Below are 19,909 nucleotides of genomic sequence, written 5' to 3' on the forward strand. Positions count from 1 at the left end.
TCCAGCCTGAGCAACAGAGACAGAGTGAGACCTTGTCCCAAAAAATAAAATGTCTTGAAACAAATGAAAATTGAAACACAACATAACAAAACCTATGGGATACAACAAAAGCAGTGCTAGGAGAGAGGTTTATAGCAATAAACACCTATATTTTAAAAGTAGAAAGATTTCAAATAAATAACCTAAGGATATACCTCAAAGAATTAGGAAAGTAAGAACAAAACAAACTTCAAATTAGTAGAAAGACAGACATAATAAAGATCAGAGCAGTACTAAATGAAATAGATTTAAAAAACAATATAATCAATGAAACAAAAAGTTTGTTTCTCAAAAAGGTAAACAAAATCGATAAATTGCTAGTTAGACTAAACAAGAAAATAAAAAAGATGGCCCAAATAAACAAAATCCAAGAGGAAAAAGAAGACATTGCCAGGCACGGTGACTCATGCTGTAATCCCAGCATTTTTGAGAGGCTGAGGCAGGTGGATTGCTTGAGCTCAGGAGTACGAGACCAACCTGGACAACACGGCGGAATTCTGTCTCTAAAAAAAATACAAAAATTAGCTGGGCATGGTTGCATATGCTTGTAGTCCCAGCCACTCAGAAGTCTGAGGTGGGAAGATCACGTCAGACCAGGAGCTTGAGGCTGCAGTGAGTCATGATCACACTATTGCACTCCAGCCTGGGTGACAGAGTGAGACCCTGGGTCAAAAAATAAAGAAATAAAGAAATGAATAAAACTGGACATTACAACTGACACCACAGAGATACCAAAAATCATCAGACACTATTATGAACAACTATATATTAATAAACTAGAAAACTTAGAGGAAATGCATAAATTCCTTTACACATACAACCTACCATGATTGAATCAGGAATAAATAGAAAACCTGAACACACCAATCGTGAGTAATGAAATTGAATCCACAATAAAAAAGTATCCAAACAGTGAAAAGCCCGGGACCCAATGGCTTCACTGCTAATGACTTCACTACTAAATTCTACCAAATTTACAAAGACAAACTAACACCAGTTCTCCTCAAACTAGTCCAAAAAATTGAAAAGGAGGGAATTCTTCCTCATTCTACTAGGCTAGCAGTACCCTCATACCAAAACCAGATAAGAATGCAATAACAACAAAAAAGATAGTTACACTCTAATATCCCTGATAAACATAGATGTAAAAATCCTCAACAAAATACTAACTAACTGAATCCAACAGCATATCAAAAAGATAACACATCAGGATCAGGTGGGATTTCCCAGAAAGGCAAAGGTAGTTCAACATACACCAATCAACAAAGATGACACATCACATCAACAGAATAAAGGACAAAATCATATGATCATTTCAAGAGATATAGAAAAAGCATTTGATAAAATGTTTTTTTATCAAAAAGTTCTTCACGATAAACACTCTCAACAAACTTGGCACTGAAGGACCATATTAATATCTCCACATAATAAAGGCTACATAGGACAAACCCACATCTAACATCATCCTATCGTAGCTTTCAGCTTCTTCTCTAAGAACTGGAACAAGACAAGGATGTCTATTTTTGCCACTCCTATTCAACACAGTTCTGGAAGTCTTAGCCAGAGCAATCAGACAATAGAAACAAATAAAAGACATCCAAATTGGAAAAGAGGAAGTAAAACTGTCCCTCTTGGTAGATGACATGATCTTGTATCTAGAAAAACCTAAAGATTCCATCAAAAGCTCTTAGATCTGATAAATGAGTTCAGTAAAGTTGTAGGATACAGACAGATGTGGTGGCTCATGGTGTAATCCCAGCACTTTGAGAGACTGAGGCAGGAGAATCACCCGAGGTCAGGAGTTCAAGACCAGTCTGACCAATATGGTGAAACCCTGTCTCTACTAAAAACACAAAATTTAGCCAGGCGTGGTTGCGTGCGCCTGTAGTCCCAGCTACTCAGGAGGCTGAGACAGGAGAATTGCTTGAACCCGGGAGGCAGACATTGCAGTGGGCCAAGATGGCACCACTGCACTCCAGCCTCGACTATAGAGCAAGACCCCGTTTAAAAAAAAAAGTTGTAGGATACAAAATCAACATGCAAACGGTAGTAGCGTTTCTATACACCGATAATAAACTAGCTGAGAAAGAAATCAAGAAGGAAATCCCATTTATAATAGCTACAAGAAAATAAAATACCTAGGAAAAAAATTTAACCAAGTAGGTGGAAAACCTCTACAAGGAAAACTACAGAACACAGATGAAAGAAATTGAGAAGGAATAAAGAAATGGAAAGACAACCCATGCTCATGGATCAGAAAAAAAATCAATATTGTTAAAATGACCATACAACCCAAAGCAATCTACCGATTCAATAAAATCCCTATCAAAATACCAGTGTCATTCTTCACAGAAGTAGAAAAAATAATCCTAAAATTCATACGGAACCAAAAAAGAGCTTGAATAGAGAATCAATCCTAAGTAAAAAGAAAGCTGGAGACATTATACTATCTGACGTCAACATATATTACAAGGCTCTAGTGACCAAAACAGCATGGTATTGGTATAAAAACAGGTATCAAATGAAACAGAATAAAAATCTCAGAAATAGATCCACACATTTACAGCCAACTGATTTTCAACAAAGGTGTCAAGGACATTCACTGGGGAAAGGACATCCTCTTCAACAAATGGTGCTGGGAAATTTGGATATCCATATGTATGCAAAACAACATGACTAACCTCCTACATTTCGCTATACACAAAAATCAATTTGAGATGGATTAAAGACTTAAACATAAGCCCTGAAACCATAAAACTACTAGAAGAAAACATACGGGAAGCACTTCAGGACACTGGTCTAGGAAAAGGTTTTATGGCTAAGACTTCAAAAGCACGGCAACAAAAACAAAAGTATTCAAATTGGACTATATTAAACTAAAAAGCTTCTGCACATTAGAGGAAACAATGGACTGAAGAGATAACCTGTTGAATGGGAGAAAATATTTACAAACTATTCATCCAACAAGGAATTAATATCCAGAATACACAAGAAACTCAAACACTTCAACAGTAAAAAATAATAGTAATTCCATTTAAAAGTGGGCAAAGGGTCAGGCACAATGGCTCATGCCTGTAATCCTAACATTTTGGGAGGCTGATGCAGACAGACCGCCTAGGCCAGGAGTTTGAGACCAGCCTGGGTAACATAGTAAAATTCCGTCTCTACAAAAACATACAAAAGTAGACTGGGTTTGGTGGCTCATGCCTGTAATCCCAGCATTTGGGGAGGCCGAGGCAGTAGGATCACTTGAGCCCAAGAGTTCAAGCCCAGCCTGTGCAACATAGTGAGACATCATCTCTACAAAAGTCAAAAAATGAGGTGAGAGGATCACTTGAGCTCAGGAGATTGAGGCTAGAATGAGCAGTGATCTCACCACTGCACTCCCATGCCGTCTCCAAAAAAAAAAAAAAAAAAAAATACACACACACACACAAATTAGCTGGGCACAGTGGTACATGCCTGTGGTCTCAGCTACTCTGGAGGCTGAAGCAGGAGAATCATCTGAGCCCAGGAAGTGGAGGCTGCAGTGACTCGTGATTGCACCACCGCACTCCAGCCTGAACAACAGAGCAAAACCCTGACTACAATAAATATATGAATGAATGAAGGAATGTGGGCAAACGACATAAATAGATATTTCTCCAAAGAGGACATACAGGTATATGAAAAAATGCTCAACGTCACTAATCATAAGGGAAATGCAAATTAAGACCACAATGGGATATCATCTTCACCCAGTGAGAATGGCTATGATTAAAAAGACAAAATAATAATGGATGTGGGCGAGGATGCGGAGAAGGGGGAACTCTTATATACTGTTGTGTGGGAATGCAAATTAGTACAGTCACTATGGAAAATGGTATGGAGATTTCTCAGGAACTGAAAATAGAGCTACCCTACAATCCAGCAATGCCACTACTGGCTGTTTATCCAAAGGAAAGAAAACCAGTATATCAAAGGGATGATACCTGTACTTCCATGTTTACCGCAGCACCATTCACAATAGCAAAAATATAGAATCCAACTAAGTGTCCATCAACAGACAAATGGATAAAGAAAATGTGATACATATAATCAAGTACTATTCACCCATAAAACAAGAATGAAATCATGTCGTTTGCAGCAACCTGGATGGAACTGGAAGTCATTGCTATGTGAAGTAAGCCAGGCACAGAGAGACAAATATTGCATGTTATCACATATGTAGGAGCTAAAAAAGTTGATGGTGGATAGATAGATACCAGAGGCTAGGAAGGGTGTGTGGGTTGGCAGGGAAGAGTGGTTGGTTAATACAGTTAGATAGAAGGAGTAAGTTCTAATGTTCTATAGCAGAGTAGGGTGACTACAGTTAACACAATGTATTGTGTATTTCAAAACAGCTATAAGAGAAGACTCGAAATGTTCCCAACATATGGAAATGACAAATACTCAAAGTGATAGATACCTTAAATACCCTGATTGATCATTATATATTCTATGCATGTAACATATCACATGTACATATGTACCCCATAAATATGTACAAATATTTGTTGTGTACCAATTAAAAATAAACAAAAGTTTAAAAATACATTATATCTACACAATGAAATATTAGTCAGCACTAATACACTGCAAGTTGGATGAACCTTGAAAACATGCTACATGAAAGAGTGCATAAAAGATCACAAATGGGCTACTCACCAGGGTGATACAGGAGCATCACTTGAGCCTTTCCTGCTTGCTTCGCTGAAGGCATCAGGCACTTCCATGTCTGGGATCAACTCTTCTGAAAGCAGGTCCTAGCAGGACTGTGGGTGTCCACATCCAGGATAAGGATCCTGCAAAGAGCTTGGGATACTTACCCCTCAATCTGGAGGGACGAGCAGGGGCTGGCGCCTTAAGGACTTACTGTCCTTCTGACCAATCCTGATGTTTCCAAGGCACTGGGGTTTTCAGGACTGGATAAGACTGTTCTAAGGCCACAGTGTGGCAACTGCAGCGTGGCAACTGCAGCGAGTCACAGGCCAAATCCTCAACTTTGGCACTGTCTAAAGTGCCTTTCTTGGCCTGGTGAGGTGGCTCACACCTATAATCCCAACACTTTGGGAGGCTGAGGTGGGTGGATTACTGGAGATCAGGAGTTCGAGACCAGCCTGGCCAACATGAAACCCCAACTCTATCAAAATTGCAAAAATTAGCCAGGCATGGTGGGGCGCGCCTGTAATCCCAGCTGTCTGGGAGGTTGCCGCAGGAGAATCGCTTGAACCCGGGAGGCGGAGGTTGCAGTGAGCCAAGATCACGCCACTGCACTCCAGGCTGGGCGACAGAACAAGACTCCATCTCAAAATAATAATAATAATGATTTTTAAAAATGAATAAATAAATCAGTGTGTTTCTTGCCCATTCCATGTCTCACCACAACTCTATTAAGCAGGTATGAAAGGCGCTCCATGGTTGTAATAGAGGAACTCGGGGCCTTAGATTCCACCCCTCGCCTAACCCCTGACAGCCAGTGACCAGTGAAGGTTCAATAAACAGTAGTCAGTCTTGTTATTATCTTATTACCACTCTCTCTGTGGAGTTCCAGCAAGGAGGGTTCCACACCTCGTTGGGGACCAGTTCCCCAGCAGGGCTCCGAGCACCCTCTCCAGGCAGTGACGCGAGGGCCCTCGGGGACTCTGACGCTCCTCCCGGGCCTTGTGGGCCCTCACAGAAATGGCAGGGCATTGGGGCAAGCTCCGCCCGCTGCGCAGGCCGAAAGGTTTCTAGAGCATCCAGAAAGCTCGCCTGACCCTGAAAGGCGAGGTTAGGCCCCCAACTCATATCCTGGGGAAATTCGGTTTCCACAGGCGAAGTCAACCGAAAGAGCCGGCCATGTTGAAGCCTGAGCAGAGCTCCCGTCAGGCCCCGCCCCCGGCGCCAGGCTCGCTGGGCCCCGCCTCCTCCCGGAGGTCCCTCCGGTGGTTCCTTCATTGTGCTAAATGGTGAGCGAGCATCAAGCACAAGCTGAACGGCCGACAGGCAGTGAGCAGACACACAGGGGCCCCGAACTCAAAATAGATAAATAAATACTCAGACGTGTTCTTATATTCCAAGGCAACTGATAGGCTCATTTAGGCTCTGGCTTCCGGTGATAATGAGTTATAGATGACAAGCCTCAAAAGGAAGAGCCCCTCTCATTGTCTGCGCTCCGGCCCAAGCCTGCAGACTCAGCTTTGGTCCTCCGTAATAATCATTGCCAGTCACCATTGGTGATTAACTCAGTCATCACTCTGGAGGTTCCAAGGACTTCAGGAGCTGCGTGTCAGGAACTAAGGACAAGGGCCAAATATTATTTTTTTATTTTAATATTAACAGCCACAAATGTTCACAGCTTTTATTGAATACTCTCATCTTTTACCACTGAGTTCTGATGCCATGCCTGTCATTTGTATTTCCATATATTATTTGGACTCTTTCTAGGCTCTCTTTCATTTCATTAGTTTATACATCTATCTCTGCACCAATACTACACTGTTTAACTTAACTTTTTAATAATTATTTAAATCTGGTAGAACGAGTTTCCCACTTTGGTGCTTTGTTTTTAAACATAGACTCTTCCTCATGAATTGTAACATTAGCTTCTTCAGTATTGTAAAAAATCCTCTTGAATTTTTATTGGAATTGCATCGTTTATGGATTAATTTTGGGAGAATTGACATCTTTAGGATTCCATAACGATTATGTTATTATTTTTAGTAATGTTGCTTTTAAAATTATGTTTTCTGAGTTGTTGTTGCTGGTATATAGGAATGCAATCTTTTTTTGTGTATCAATCCTGCATTCAGAAAACTTGTTGCACTGTTTTATTAACCTTGTCTATAGATTGTCCAAGAGAGGCAGCAAAGTGTGATGGTAAACAGCCAGACAGCCCCTTCTACTTTCTTTAACTTGATTCTGCTGCCCTTTATCTAACATCTTAAACTAAATACTTAGCTCATTAAGTAGTCTTTATTCCTTTTCAATGCCAGCATCTGAAAAAGATCAATGCCTCTCTAATTACTTTATCTAGTGTGTTGAGGGACCCAATGCCGCCACCATATTCAATAATGAGCTAGAAGGACTCACAGAACTTAGACAAGCTGTTCTATTCATGGTTATGATTTATTACGATGAAAGGCTGTAGAATACATTCAGAAGAAAAAAGGCACATAGGGCAGAGTCCAGGCAGAACTAGGCACAGCTTCCAGTTATCCTCTCCATGTGGAGTTATATGAACAGAACTTAATTCTCCCAGCAATGATGTGTGACAATATGGACAAAGAATTGTCAACCAGGGATGCTCACACAAACTTTTGTGTCCAAGATCAGCTACATAGGCATGAAGCCCCCACACGATTGACCCTAAATACTCAGTCTCCAACCCATTCCTCCCTACGGAAGTCAAACTCATACAATATGACCCACGGCTCCAGGCAAGCAAAAACAGGTGCTCACCATAAATTACATTATTAACACAAACTCTGGCATTGCCCAAGGCCTGAGGTATACAAAGACACTCTTATCAGGCAGGATATTTCAAGAGCTAATAGTTAGTCAAGAGTCAGTCTTTTCTTGGAGGCATGCAATCCCATAGCTGCTGAGTCAACCCTTTACTATTCACTTATATTTTATGAGTTCAATTTGTAGTTCTATTGTTAATTTTATTTATTTTGAAGTCTATAAAGTATATATTTTTTACCTTTTAAAAAATATAAATGATAGATACTATATATTATACACCTCCTACACATTGTTTTTGTCACTTGAAATTGTTCCATATTTGTTTAAAAAAATTTTTATTCTTTTGGATGGCTGCATTTTATTTACCAATTTTCTATTGATAGATATTAGGATTTTTTGGTCCAATTTTTTGCTATTCAAAATGAGATTAATAATTCGTGTGTGTGTGTGTGTGTAATTTTACTTACGTTCTAATATGTTTGTAAGATATATTCCCAAAGTAAAATTATTGGATTAAATGATATGCTCAGATGCTATATTCATCTGTGATATTAATCGATCTTGCATTTCAGTAAACTGTTGCCCAGAAAGATTTCACCTACTTTTATTCACTAGCAACCTAAGAAAGTACCTGCTTCCCCATACTCTTCCCAACTGACTGTATTTTAAAATATTTTTATAATACCTGGTGTACGGGTGTACTCCAGTACTACAGGAATAATATATTTGTAGCTTTTATTTTTATTCTATTCATCATGAGTAAGGTTTAGCATCTTTTCACGTTTGAGTCCCTTTTTTTTTTTTTTTTTTTTTTTTTTTGAGACAGAGTCTCTCTCTATCACCTAGGCTGGCAGGCTGGCGTGCATTGAGGTGATCTTGGCTCACTGCAACCTCTGCCTCCCGGGTTTAAGCCATTCTCCTGCCTCAGCCTCCTGAGTAGCTAGGACTACAGGCCTGTGCCACCGCGCCCAGCTAACTGTTGTATTTTTAGTAGAGACAGGGTTTTGCCATGTTGGTCAGGCTGCTCTCAAACTCCTCAGTCTCCCAAAGTGCTGGGATTACAGGCATGAGCCACCGCACCTAGCCTTGAGTCACTTTTCTTTCTTTTCAATGAACTGTTTTATATACTTTTGTCCATGTTTCTGTTGGCTTATTCATCTTTTCCTTATTGATCTGAAAGAGCTCTTTTACACTGGTGATGTTAGCTGTCTATATGCATTATGAATTGGAAATATTTTTCCCAATTTGTTGTCTAACTTTTTATTTGTTGTGGATTTTGCCACATATTTTTAAACGATTTAATTCATCAGTCTTCTATTTTTAGGAAGTCTTTTGCTATATTGTGCTTTTTAAAAACTGTAACGTTATGAAAATTATTCTTAATGTTTCTTTGACTCATTTTATTGTTTTATTTTAAAATTTAAATCTTTTGGGCCTGGCACAATGGCTCACACCTGCAATCCTAATGCTTTGAGAGGCCGAGATTGGAGGATCACCTGATTCCAGTTGTTCGAGACCAGCCTAGGCAACATAGTGAGACCCAGTTTCTACCAAAAAAAAAAAAAACCTAAGAATTCACCAGGTACGGTGACGCACACCTGTAGTCCCAGCTACTCAGGAGACTGAGGAGAGAGGATCACTTGAGTCTAGGAGTTCAAGACTGTAGTGTGTCTCTGGACTCCAGCAGCCTGGATGACAAAGCAAGACCCTGTCTCTTAAAAAAATAGTAATAATCTTTTGTTCATCTGAAATATATCTTGGTGTAAGATATAAAGTAGAGCTAAACTAATTTTTGTTCCAAATGGCTGCTCATTTATCCCAACACCATTTGTTGAATTTTCTATTTATCACTAATTTGAAAAGCCACCTTTATCATTGTGTAAAGAGCCTCATGTATTAGGATCGATTTATAGACATTCAGTTCTGTTTCATTGATCAGTCTATTTAATCACACTTTTTTTTTTTTTTTTTTTTTTTGAGACAGAGTCTCACTCTGTCACCCAGGCTGGAATACAGTGGTGCGATCTCAGCTCAAGTGATTGTCCTGCCTCAGCCTCTTGAGTAGCTGGGATTACAGACACATGCCACCACACCCAACTAATTTTTGTATTTTTAGTAGAGACAGGGTTTCACCGTAGTGTTCAGACTGGCGAAATCCTGACCTCGTGATCTACCTGCCTCAGCCTCCTCCCAAAGTGCTGGGATTACAGGCGTGAGACACCACGTCCTGCCTTAATCACACTTTTTATGATGTGGAGAGGTAGGCGATAAAGGCCAGCGTTGACCTCTTTGAGGTGTAACATTTTGGTTGAGGTGTAAGAAAACATACAGAAAAGTGCACAAATCACAAGTATAAAGTTCAATGAGCATTCACAGTGTGAATATACAGTACAGTATATACTCAGTACTCATAACCAGTACTCAGACCAAAGAGCAAAACATTACCAGTACCTAGAAGCCTCCTTCCAGTTACCACCCTCCTGAGGCTAACCACTGCCTGACTGACTTCTGATTTCTAATAGGATAATTCATCATGCCAGTTTGGAAATTTAGGAGTTGAATTATTCAGTATACTCTTCTGTACCTTCTTTCACTCAATATTACGCTCATGAGATTCAACCACTTTGATGCATATAGTTTTAGTTCGTTCAAACTCATTGCTGTAGAGTTTCCCACTGTATAAATGGAAGACATTGTATTTATTCATTCTACTGTTAATGAACATTTGGGAATTATTGATTTTTTGCTATTAAGAATAGTGCTTATATGAACATTTATACATATCGTTTCATGAGCTTGTGTTCCTGCTTCTATTGGATGTAGAGTTAGGAGTGGAATTACTGGACCAGAGGGTATACATATGTTCAGCCTAAATAACAAACAGTTCTTCCAAAGTGATCGTGCCATTGTCAGAGTTTCCAGTACTCCACATCCCGGCTTACACTTGGTATCTGTAGCAGAAGCTGTTCGTGGCCATCCATTTGCACTCAAGCTTCCCTATTTCAGTTCACACCTGCACCTTAAACTCTGCCTAAGGGTTTCCCTGGCCATCAGAACCTTTTAGGTCCTCACTTAAAACAGGCCAGAAGGGAAGGGGATTAATAAGTCCTGAGCAGAGATCTCAACCAATGACTGATGCGCCGTGGTTTATGCATACCCTAGCTCCCTTGACCTTGGGACAGGAAGACTCTGAAGCACATGCTCTACACTTGCTGTCAGAGCTCCCAGGGGAAGTAAGGTCCGGCTGGCACTGGTGATGACATGCTTGATAATATGGCCTGTATCTGTTGCCTTCCCCTCCCTGTCTGGTTTCCACTTCCCTACGGGTATTTTAAATCCTTGTCTCACACAGTCCACTTCTGTGGGAATCCAAACTAAAGACAATCTGTTTTTCTTTATTTTGGCTGTGGTGGAGCCAGGAGTGATTAGAGGGAGAATATGTCTTAAAATGCTCTAATGAGGGAAAGTGATAATGCAAGAACAGTTGAGAAAAACTGGCTTAGCTATATGATTCATATCAAATTTATTTTTGTGTATAGTGTAAGGGAGGGGTCCGGTTTCTTTATTTCTTTTCTATTTTGCATATGTTTATCCAATTGTAAAAGCACCATCTATTGGGAAGACTTTTTCCCCCTTGAACTAATTGCCTTAACACCATTTCACTAATAATTGACTATGTATATATATGGGCATATATATATATAATATATGTATAGTCTGGTCTCTGTTCTGTTGGCTTCTTTTTCAATTATTATGCTAATACTATACCATATGGATTACTATACCTCTATAGTAAATTTTTTTTGAGGGTCTCACTCTGTCACCCAACAAACTTGAGTCTTCCAACCCATAAACATGGCATATTTTTTCATTTATATGCATTTATGATTTTTTAATAAATAAGTCTATGTATTTGATGTTATTTCAAATAGTATTTTTATTTCATTTCTCAATTGTCTCTTGCTAGTATATAGAAATACAATTGATATATATACATATATATGGGCATCATTCTGGTTTCTATTCTGTTCTATTGGCTTCTTTGTCTACTATAATGCTAGTATCATACATATAGATTACTATACCTCTATAGTAATATCACTGATCTTTACAGAAAGGCATATCAAAACCACAATGAGATATCATCTCATGCCAGTCAGAATGGCAATTATTAGAAAGTTCAGAAACAACAGATACTGGCAAGGTCGCAGAGAAAAAGGAACACTTTTACACTGTTGATGGGAATGTAAATTAGTTCAACCATTGTGGAAGACAGTATGGCAATTCCTCAAAGATCTAGAGGCAGATATACCATTTGACGCAGCAATCCCATTACTGGGTATATACCCAAAGGAATATAAATCATTCTGTTATAAATATACATGCACCTGTATGTTTATTGCAGCACTATTCACAATAGCAAAGACATGAAATCAACCCAAATGCCCATCAATGATGGACTGGACAAAGACAATGTGGTACATATACACCATGGAATAGTATGCAGTCATAAAAAGGAACGAGATCATGTCCTTTGTAGGGACACCGATGGAGCTGGAAGCTGTTATCTTCAGCAAACTAACACAGGAACAGAAAACAAATCACCACATTTCTCACATATAAGTGGGTGCTGAATGAGATCACATGGACACATGGCATGGAACAAAACACACTGAGGCCCGTTGCGGGGAGGGCCTGATAGGGGGAGGGAGAGCATCAGGAAGAATAGCCAATGGATGCTGGGCTTAATACCAAGGTGATGGGTTGATCTGTGCAGGAAACCACCATGGCACACATTTACCTATGTAACGAACCTGCACATCCTGCACATGTACCCCAGAACTTTAAAAAAAGTTGAAGGATACAAAAACAAAAACAAAAATGAGGCCGGACACAGGGGCTCACGCCTGTAATCCCAGCACTTTGGGAGGCCGAGGAGGACGGTTCACAAGGTCAGGAGTTTGAGACCAGCCTGACCAACATGGTGAAACCCCATCTCTACTAAAAATACAAAAATTAGCCAGGCGTGGTGGGGGACACCTGTAATCCCAGCTACTCAGGAGGCTGAGGCAGGAGAATCCCTTGAACCCGGGAGGGAGAGGTTGCAGTGAACTGAGAGCACGCCATTACACTCCAACCTGAGCGACAGTGCCAGGCTCCATCTCAAAACAAAACAAGACAAAAAACAAAAATAAAAAGTCCTCTATAAATATTTGTTAAATTGGTAGGATTGTTAGCATAATTTACAAAAATTTTATTCATATTGTTCTATAGCATATCTAAATAACATTCGTGTTAACAAATACCAACGGTTCTTTGATTTAAAAGTGGTGAAAGACAAGCTAATCGTAAGTTTTTTATACACCCATATATTTTCCAATAGCATGACACGGTCCAGATATTTAGAAATAGGCTATTTGGGAAACAAAGAACTTGCTGAACTCCAGAAAATATAAAGTAGATACATTTCAAGATTTTTGAACCTTGGAAAAGGAAGGGTAATTTTCTTTTTTTTTTTTTTTTTTTCATACAGAGTCTCACTCTGTCGCCCAGGCTGGGGTGCAGTGGCACGATCTTGGCTCACTGCAAGCTCCACCTCTCGGGTTCACACCATTCTCCTGCCTCAGCCTCCTGAGTAGCTGGGACCACAGTTGCCCACCAGGACTCCTGGCTAATTTTTTGTATTTTTAGTAGAGATGGGGTTTCACCGTGTTAGCCAGGATAGTCTTGATCTCCTGACCTCGTGATCCACCGGCCTCGGCCTCCCAAAGTGATGGGATTACAGGCGTGAGCCACAAGGAAGGGTAATTTTCGATAAATTTTTTCACAACTGTGTTTCTTATATTCATACACAAGTATCTTAATTGGTGTATTACCAATTTGCTTCGCTAGATGGAGATATGAGGCACAAGAACTACAAATTCCCTCAAAAACGAAGTGTAACCCTTGATATTTTGAAAAACATTAGTTATCGAAGAGAAACTACAGCTTGTAAGACGTCATCTTAAGGGAGACCATCTTCCATGTGATAAATTGTTGGCCCCAGGGAGAAACGTTTGCTGGGACTGATGGTGAGTAGTTTACTAGTTAATATTTCATCAGTGTTACTGAGTAGATTTCTTAATTTATTCACCCACTTATATGTTTTTGTTTTTAAGATGGGGTTTCATCGTGTTAGCCAAGATGGTCGCGATCCTCTGACCTCATGATCCCCTCACCTCGGCCTCCCAAAGTGCTGGGATTACAGGCGTGAGCCACTGCGCCCGGCCTATATGTTCATTTTTTTATGCATTGACCACAATTAATTTGCCCCACACTGTTAGTCATTGGGATAGAAAAATAAGGAGGATACAATCCCCACTCCTCTAGAAGCTCACAGCCTCCAGATGAGTAGTGGAGAGAAGTATGTAAACTATTAATTAGAATACATTCAGGGCAGAATTATAGCATGGGTTAACCCAAGATTTGCTGGCTGCACCAGGAGAGAAACGGCTGGCTCTTATTGAGTAAGAGAAAGTGCTTGGGATGAGTTTCAAGGGATGAATAATTCAGAGGCAGTGCCAAATGAGAATAAGACAGACAACACTTGGTGAGGGAGTTCACTTGAAGGAAACAAAAACAAAAAGAAAAATAAGGCCAGGCGCCATGGCTCACACTTGTAATCCCAGCACTTTGGAAGGCCGAGGCTGGCGGTTCACAAGGTCAGAGGTTTGAGACCATCCTGACCAACATGGTGAAACCTTGTCTCTCCTAAAAATACAAAAATTAGCTGGGCGTGGTGGCACTCACCTGTAATCCCAGCTACTCAGGAGGCTGAGGCAGAAGAATCTCTTGAACCTGGGAGGCGGAGGTTACAGTGAGCCGAGATCAGGTGGGTACCTGTGGGGATAGAAAGGAGGAGGTAAGTGCACAAGATGTAGAGAAGGTAGAATACGTTAGACATAAATACTCAATAATTGTTGGGATCAAACGGGAGGAGGACATTTTCTAGATAGTTTGAAACAAGCACTGTGGAGGTCAGGATAAAAATTCAACATGACTAGGAGAAATTGAAAAAAATTTTTTTTTTTTTTTGAGACAGAGTCTCGCTCTGTCGCCCAGGCTGCAGTGCAGTGGCACGATCTCCACTCACTGCAACCTCGGCCTCCCGGGTTCGAGTAATTCTCCTGCCTCAGCCTCACAAGTAGCAGGAACTAAAGGCGTGTACCAGCATGCTTGGCTAATTTTTGTATTTTTAGTAAAGATGGCAGTTTCACCATGTTGGCCAGGCTGATCTTGAACTCCTGACCTCGTGATCCGCCCAACTTGCCCCCCCAAAGCGCTCGAACCACAGGCGTGAGCCAATGCACCTGGCCTTCCAATTACTTTTCAACCTGTAAACTGCTCTACTCTACAGAATCCATGTGTGTATTTCATTCTTTGGAATCTGCCATGCCATTTACCCTACACATCATACTTTCTATGATTGCAGCACACACTTTACACCTATCCGAGACTCACTGACTCAAGAGTTAACCAAAACTCTCTACTACCAGAGCTGACCAATGCATGACAGCCTTTTGTGGGTGAATTTCTTTTAAATTCAGCTCCACTGTGTAGGCAGTCATCCCTCTAATCCCACCTATGGCCCACTTCCTGGATCTCTCCATCACGTCTTCCCTTTCAGCCATCATGCTAGTCTTTCCAGGAGTCTAGTCCAGGAGACACAGGCAAGTAGCTGCAGGCCTAAGGAAGAGCAGCATCCAATGAAGTGGCGTGCTTGTGTTTGTGTTTTAGCACCAACCTCATATGTTGACAGAGCTCAGGAGTGTGAGGGACAAGTCCATGTTCCATTAGCTCCATTCTTTCCCCAGGGCTTCACTGCTCCTTGTCAGCTGCTATCTCCTCTATGTTGCAAATAGGATTCTCTCCTCCCTTGTATCAATCTGGTAGGCTCTCAAACTCAGGAAATCTGAGTCCTTTAAGAAGGTGCTTACTAGGAACTAAGGGTGACAAATACACTAACAAGAAGCAGCAACTCTCCTAGGACCGGCTCCTTTTTATACAACTCCATTAGAAAAGGATGCAAGGCTCACGTTGTTGCATGTATTCAAGGTTCTCTTGCTTTGTTGACTAATAGTACACTGTACTGTATAGCACACTTTGTTTATCCATTCTTCTGCTGCCAGAATTTGGATTGTTTACAACTTGGGGCTATTAGGAATAAGGTCCTATGAATATTTAAGTACAAGTCTTTCTGTGGACATATGCTTTTATTTCTCTTGGGTAAATACCTAACAGTGGAGTTTTTTTTGTTTGTTTGTTTGTTTTGTTTTGAGACAGAGTCTCTCTCTGTCGCCCAGGTTGGAGTGCAGTGGCGCGATCTCGGCTCACTGCAAGCTCCCCCTCCCAGGTTCACACCACTCTCCTGCCTCAACCCCCAGAGTAGCTGGGACTACAGGCACTTGCCACCACACCCTGCTAATTTCTTTTGTATTTTTAGTAGAGACGGGGTTTCACCGTGTTAGCCAGGATGGTCTCGATCTCCTGACATTGTGATCAGCCTGTCTTGGCCTCCCAAAGTGCTGGGATTACAAGCGTGAGCTGACGCCTCCCTACCTAGCCAAAAATAATTTTAATAAGGCATCTCTCTTCATATCTTAAATTGTAAACTGCCTTCTCACTCCCTTTTCTTGAGATCTCACCTCATTCTCTGTTTACTCTGGCAAGTAAACGTATTCTTCCTGCCAAATGAGTCAGTCTCAGTCTAGATTTGTACTGACACGTATTAAATTTCCTGTAAAAATAAGAAACTAGTACATTATCTCTCTTTCCCCCTTTCCTCTATCTCCGTCTTACACACACACCATGCACATACATGCACACACCCTGACAAGTATATAGAAAAAGTATAATGTCACCTTTACAGAAAATATATGGAATTACTATTCATAAAGCAGAAAAACAATCTTGTGCTCATAACATACCCCAGAAAACTGTGCAGTTGTTACTCTCCAGTGTTCTTAGATTCTGAAATGGAAGCTAGGACTTACTGCAGATATTTCATACTCATGTTTGGAATAGTTTTTCTAGGGTTTTTTTTGTTTTGTTTTGTTTGTTTTTGTGAAGTCCTATTATTTATGCAAAGATTGGAAATCTAGAGGGTTTTTTTTGTTTGTTTCCAGTCTTTCTCTTAATTTCTGTGAATTTAACTCTGTTCTCATCTAACATCCATGTGTTTACTTTTATTCATCCCTAACACAGGGCGTATAATAATACACACCCAGTGAGTGCGTGAGATTCATCGAGAAGGACGTTTGCCATGACCCCATAAACCAGCCCAGACAGCTGACGAAGGCAACTTGAGGTGGGGAGAGAGAGAGAAGAAAAGTTGAAGTCAGGAAGAGTACTTTCTCTACAGGCAGAGTCAAGAAGAACCAGAAAAATTTAAACTTCAAAAATTCTGGACTTGCTTTTAAAGGCTTTCTGTTTTTTATTTGCATAGTGATGAAGAAAAAAGAATTTGGGTGTGTATATTTGAGTTCCAGCTAGGGATTCTCACAGCCTCCCTATCCATGTCATCATCAGTATCCACATCACCTCTGTTTACATCCATACCCTTGTCTACACTTTAATCCACTTCCATATCTTCTCATCTTCCTCATGTCTGGATCATCCTGGTGGTACAAATAGGGTGGACGGAGGAGCACTGAGAGTAACATAAACGATGTTTGACGACTAGAACAAACTCAACAAGTACGAACTCCACCTGTCTTTGCAGTATATTTTTGAAAAACTTTGTAAAGGGTTCAAGTCTAAATTGTTTCTGATGTAACGTGAGCCAATGGAAGGAGCACAAGAGGTTTATATCAGAAGGTCTTGGTTCATAGAGTTCCTTGGAAAAGTGCTTGATTCTAGGACTGAGTTGGGGAAAATCTAATTGAGCATGAAAATCTTGTGATGTCAGAAAATAAGGAAGGACTGAAAACAACAACAGCTCTACCCCCCAATGACAGGATCAAAAGGATATAAGAGCCCACCTAAAGGGTTTCCAATGGCCAAAGGTGGAACAATTTGACCAAGAAAATAATGATAGTATTTGATTCTAAACTAGTGGAATAAAATAAATATCCATCAGACCATATATACCAATATAAATAAATAAGTGAATGAATAAATACATAAATTAATACTTCTGCCTTTCAGGAGAACTGTAATTAATAAATGCAGGAGAAATGAGGAAAATACAAAGTCATTGTTCAGTAGACAACACAATAATACTTGTTGCAGGCAAGATCTACTGGTAGTCTAAAATCACTGGGTGAAAGTTTGAGGTAAAAGAGGATGTTAGCATAGTCTCAGTGTATCTCCTCCAAAGTACCTATTAATCACAAAGGAAAACATAGTAGGTTTACAGTGGAGAGACCTGACAGATGCCATCTTTTTTTTTTTTTTTTTTTTTTTTTTTTGAGTCATAGTCTCACTCCATCACCCAGGCTGCCGTGCAGTGGCACCGTCTTGCCTCACTACAATCTCTGCCTCCTGGGTTCAAGTGATTCTTCTGTCTCAGCCTCCTGAGTAGCTGTGATTACAGGCATGCACCACCGTGCCCAGCTAATTATTTTGTATTTTTAATAGATTTGGGGTTTCACCATGTTGGTCAGGCTGGTCTTGAACTCCTGACCTCAGGTGATCCACCCACCCCAGCCTCCCATAGTGCTGACCCTGACTCTTCTAAAGGGTCAGGGTCATGGAAGGCAGAGTGTGAGACAATCTCTCAGATTGGAGAAGACTGACAAGTGGTACCTAAATGCAATATGGGATTCTGAATCAGATCCAACAGAAAAAAAAAAAGACACAAGGGAGAAAACTCATAAAATTCAAATTAGGTCTGTAATTTAATAGTATTGTACCAGTGTGAATTAAGTTAATTTTCTGGTTTTGATCATTTAACTATGGCTGCATAATTATTAACGTTAGGGAAAGCTGGGTGAAGGTTAGACATAAACTCTCTGCACTATTTTTGTAACTTTTCCATAAATCTAACGTTATTTAAAATTTTAAGTTTTATTTTTGAAGACCTTGGTTCGAGTCTGAGCTCTAGCCCTTACTACCTCTGTAACCTTTCTGGGGCTCAGTTTTCTTCCTAAACAGTGAGTTAGGATGGATGACACTTCGGCCCCTTCTGGAGAGCTATGGAGAGGTTCTCTTACCCACAATGTTTGCCTTCCTTTAATTCAGCAAGCTACACAGTCACTGATCAGCAGTTTTGGAAATGAAGAACCTTGAAAATAGTCATGAAATTTTATTTGCAGGTATTAATAATTTATCTCTGAGGTTCAACTTTCCACTAAAGGTAGAGTGATGCAGGACTGGAGAACTATTCCCAGCTTGTTGAGTGTTAGAAGCTGCTTTAACAGATATTATGCCAACAGGAAACTCACCTAAAAGTCTTGTTGAAGAGTATTTAGACTAGAAGAAAACACAAAAATACCATATCATCTACTAAAGAGTAGTGGAATTATGAGTGGTCATTTTGTTTCAAAGTGGAATTATGAGTGGTCATTTTGTTTCAAAGTTTCCTTAATCTTAACCTTGTCTTTTTAGAATTAAAAATTTGTTTACCAAAAAAATGCTTGTACTTGGAATAGATAGACGCATTGTTGAAACTTACCAGCTCTCTAATCCTAGCAACCAGGAAGAATATCCCGGGAATGCTTTGGCAGTTAAAAAACAAATCAGCTTGGCAGTGATCACTTCCCTTGATACCCTCCCACACGCCCACATACACATTTCTCTTGACCACTACGAACATTCCAGGCTCTCTCCTTCCAACAGCATCTGCCTCCCTGTGAGAATTCTTCCATGGGGCCTTCATTCCTGCAGAAATACAGCATCTAATTAAAATAGAAATCTGAGTTCAGGGATGCAATACCTCAAACTAGGAGGGTTCTCCTTTTCATTATGCTATCTAATTTCAGCAAGATTTTCTTTAGTCTTTAAAATCAGAAGGTCTCTTCCTCTTGGCCATTCTGCCTTTTTCTCTTGTTTGAAAATTCTACTCATCAAGCTTCTTCTTCAGTACAACAAAGTGTCTTTAATACTTTACCTCTCCTTGTACAGTATTTGTTATAGGACATTTAATTAGGTTTTTTTCTTTTTTTTTTTTTTTCAAGTTTACTGGAAAATTTCTATGATCAAATCTTCAGAGAATTGAGCTGAGTGTGGTGGCTTGGGCCTGTAGTCCTAGCTAACTGGGAGGCTGGTACAGGAGAATTGCTTAAACCCAGGAATTCGAGGCTGCAGGGAGCTATGACCTACCACTGCATTTCACCCTGGGTGACAAAGTGAGACCTCATCTCCTAAAAAAAAAAAATTGTCCCAGCATGGTGGCTTATTCCTGCAATCTTAGTGTTTTGGGGAG

The 19,909-nt window shown here is 40.2% G+C and overlaps 1 long non-coding RNA gene across 1 annotated transcript; it reads left to right on the top strand.

Moving 5' to 3' along the window:
* Positions 1-5,905: 5,905 nt before the first annotated feature.
* Positions 5,906-17,917, top strand: LOC116270581. Its single transcript, XR_004178714.1, has 3 exons — positions 5,906-6,008; positions 13,399-13,577; positions 16,750-17,917. It is a non-coding gene; the product is annotated as an uncharacterized LOC116270581 (long non-coding RNA).
* Positions 17,918-19,909: the final 1,992 nt, after the last annotated feature.

This window comes from Papio anubis, chromosome 15, assembly GCF_008728515.1.
Source record: "Papio anubis isolate 15944 chromosome 15, Panubis1.0, whole genome shotgun sequence".
In the NCBI taxonomy this organism is placed as follows: Eukaryota; Metazoa; Chordata; class Mammalia; order Primates; family Cercopithecidae; genus Papio; species Papio anubis.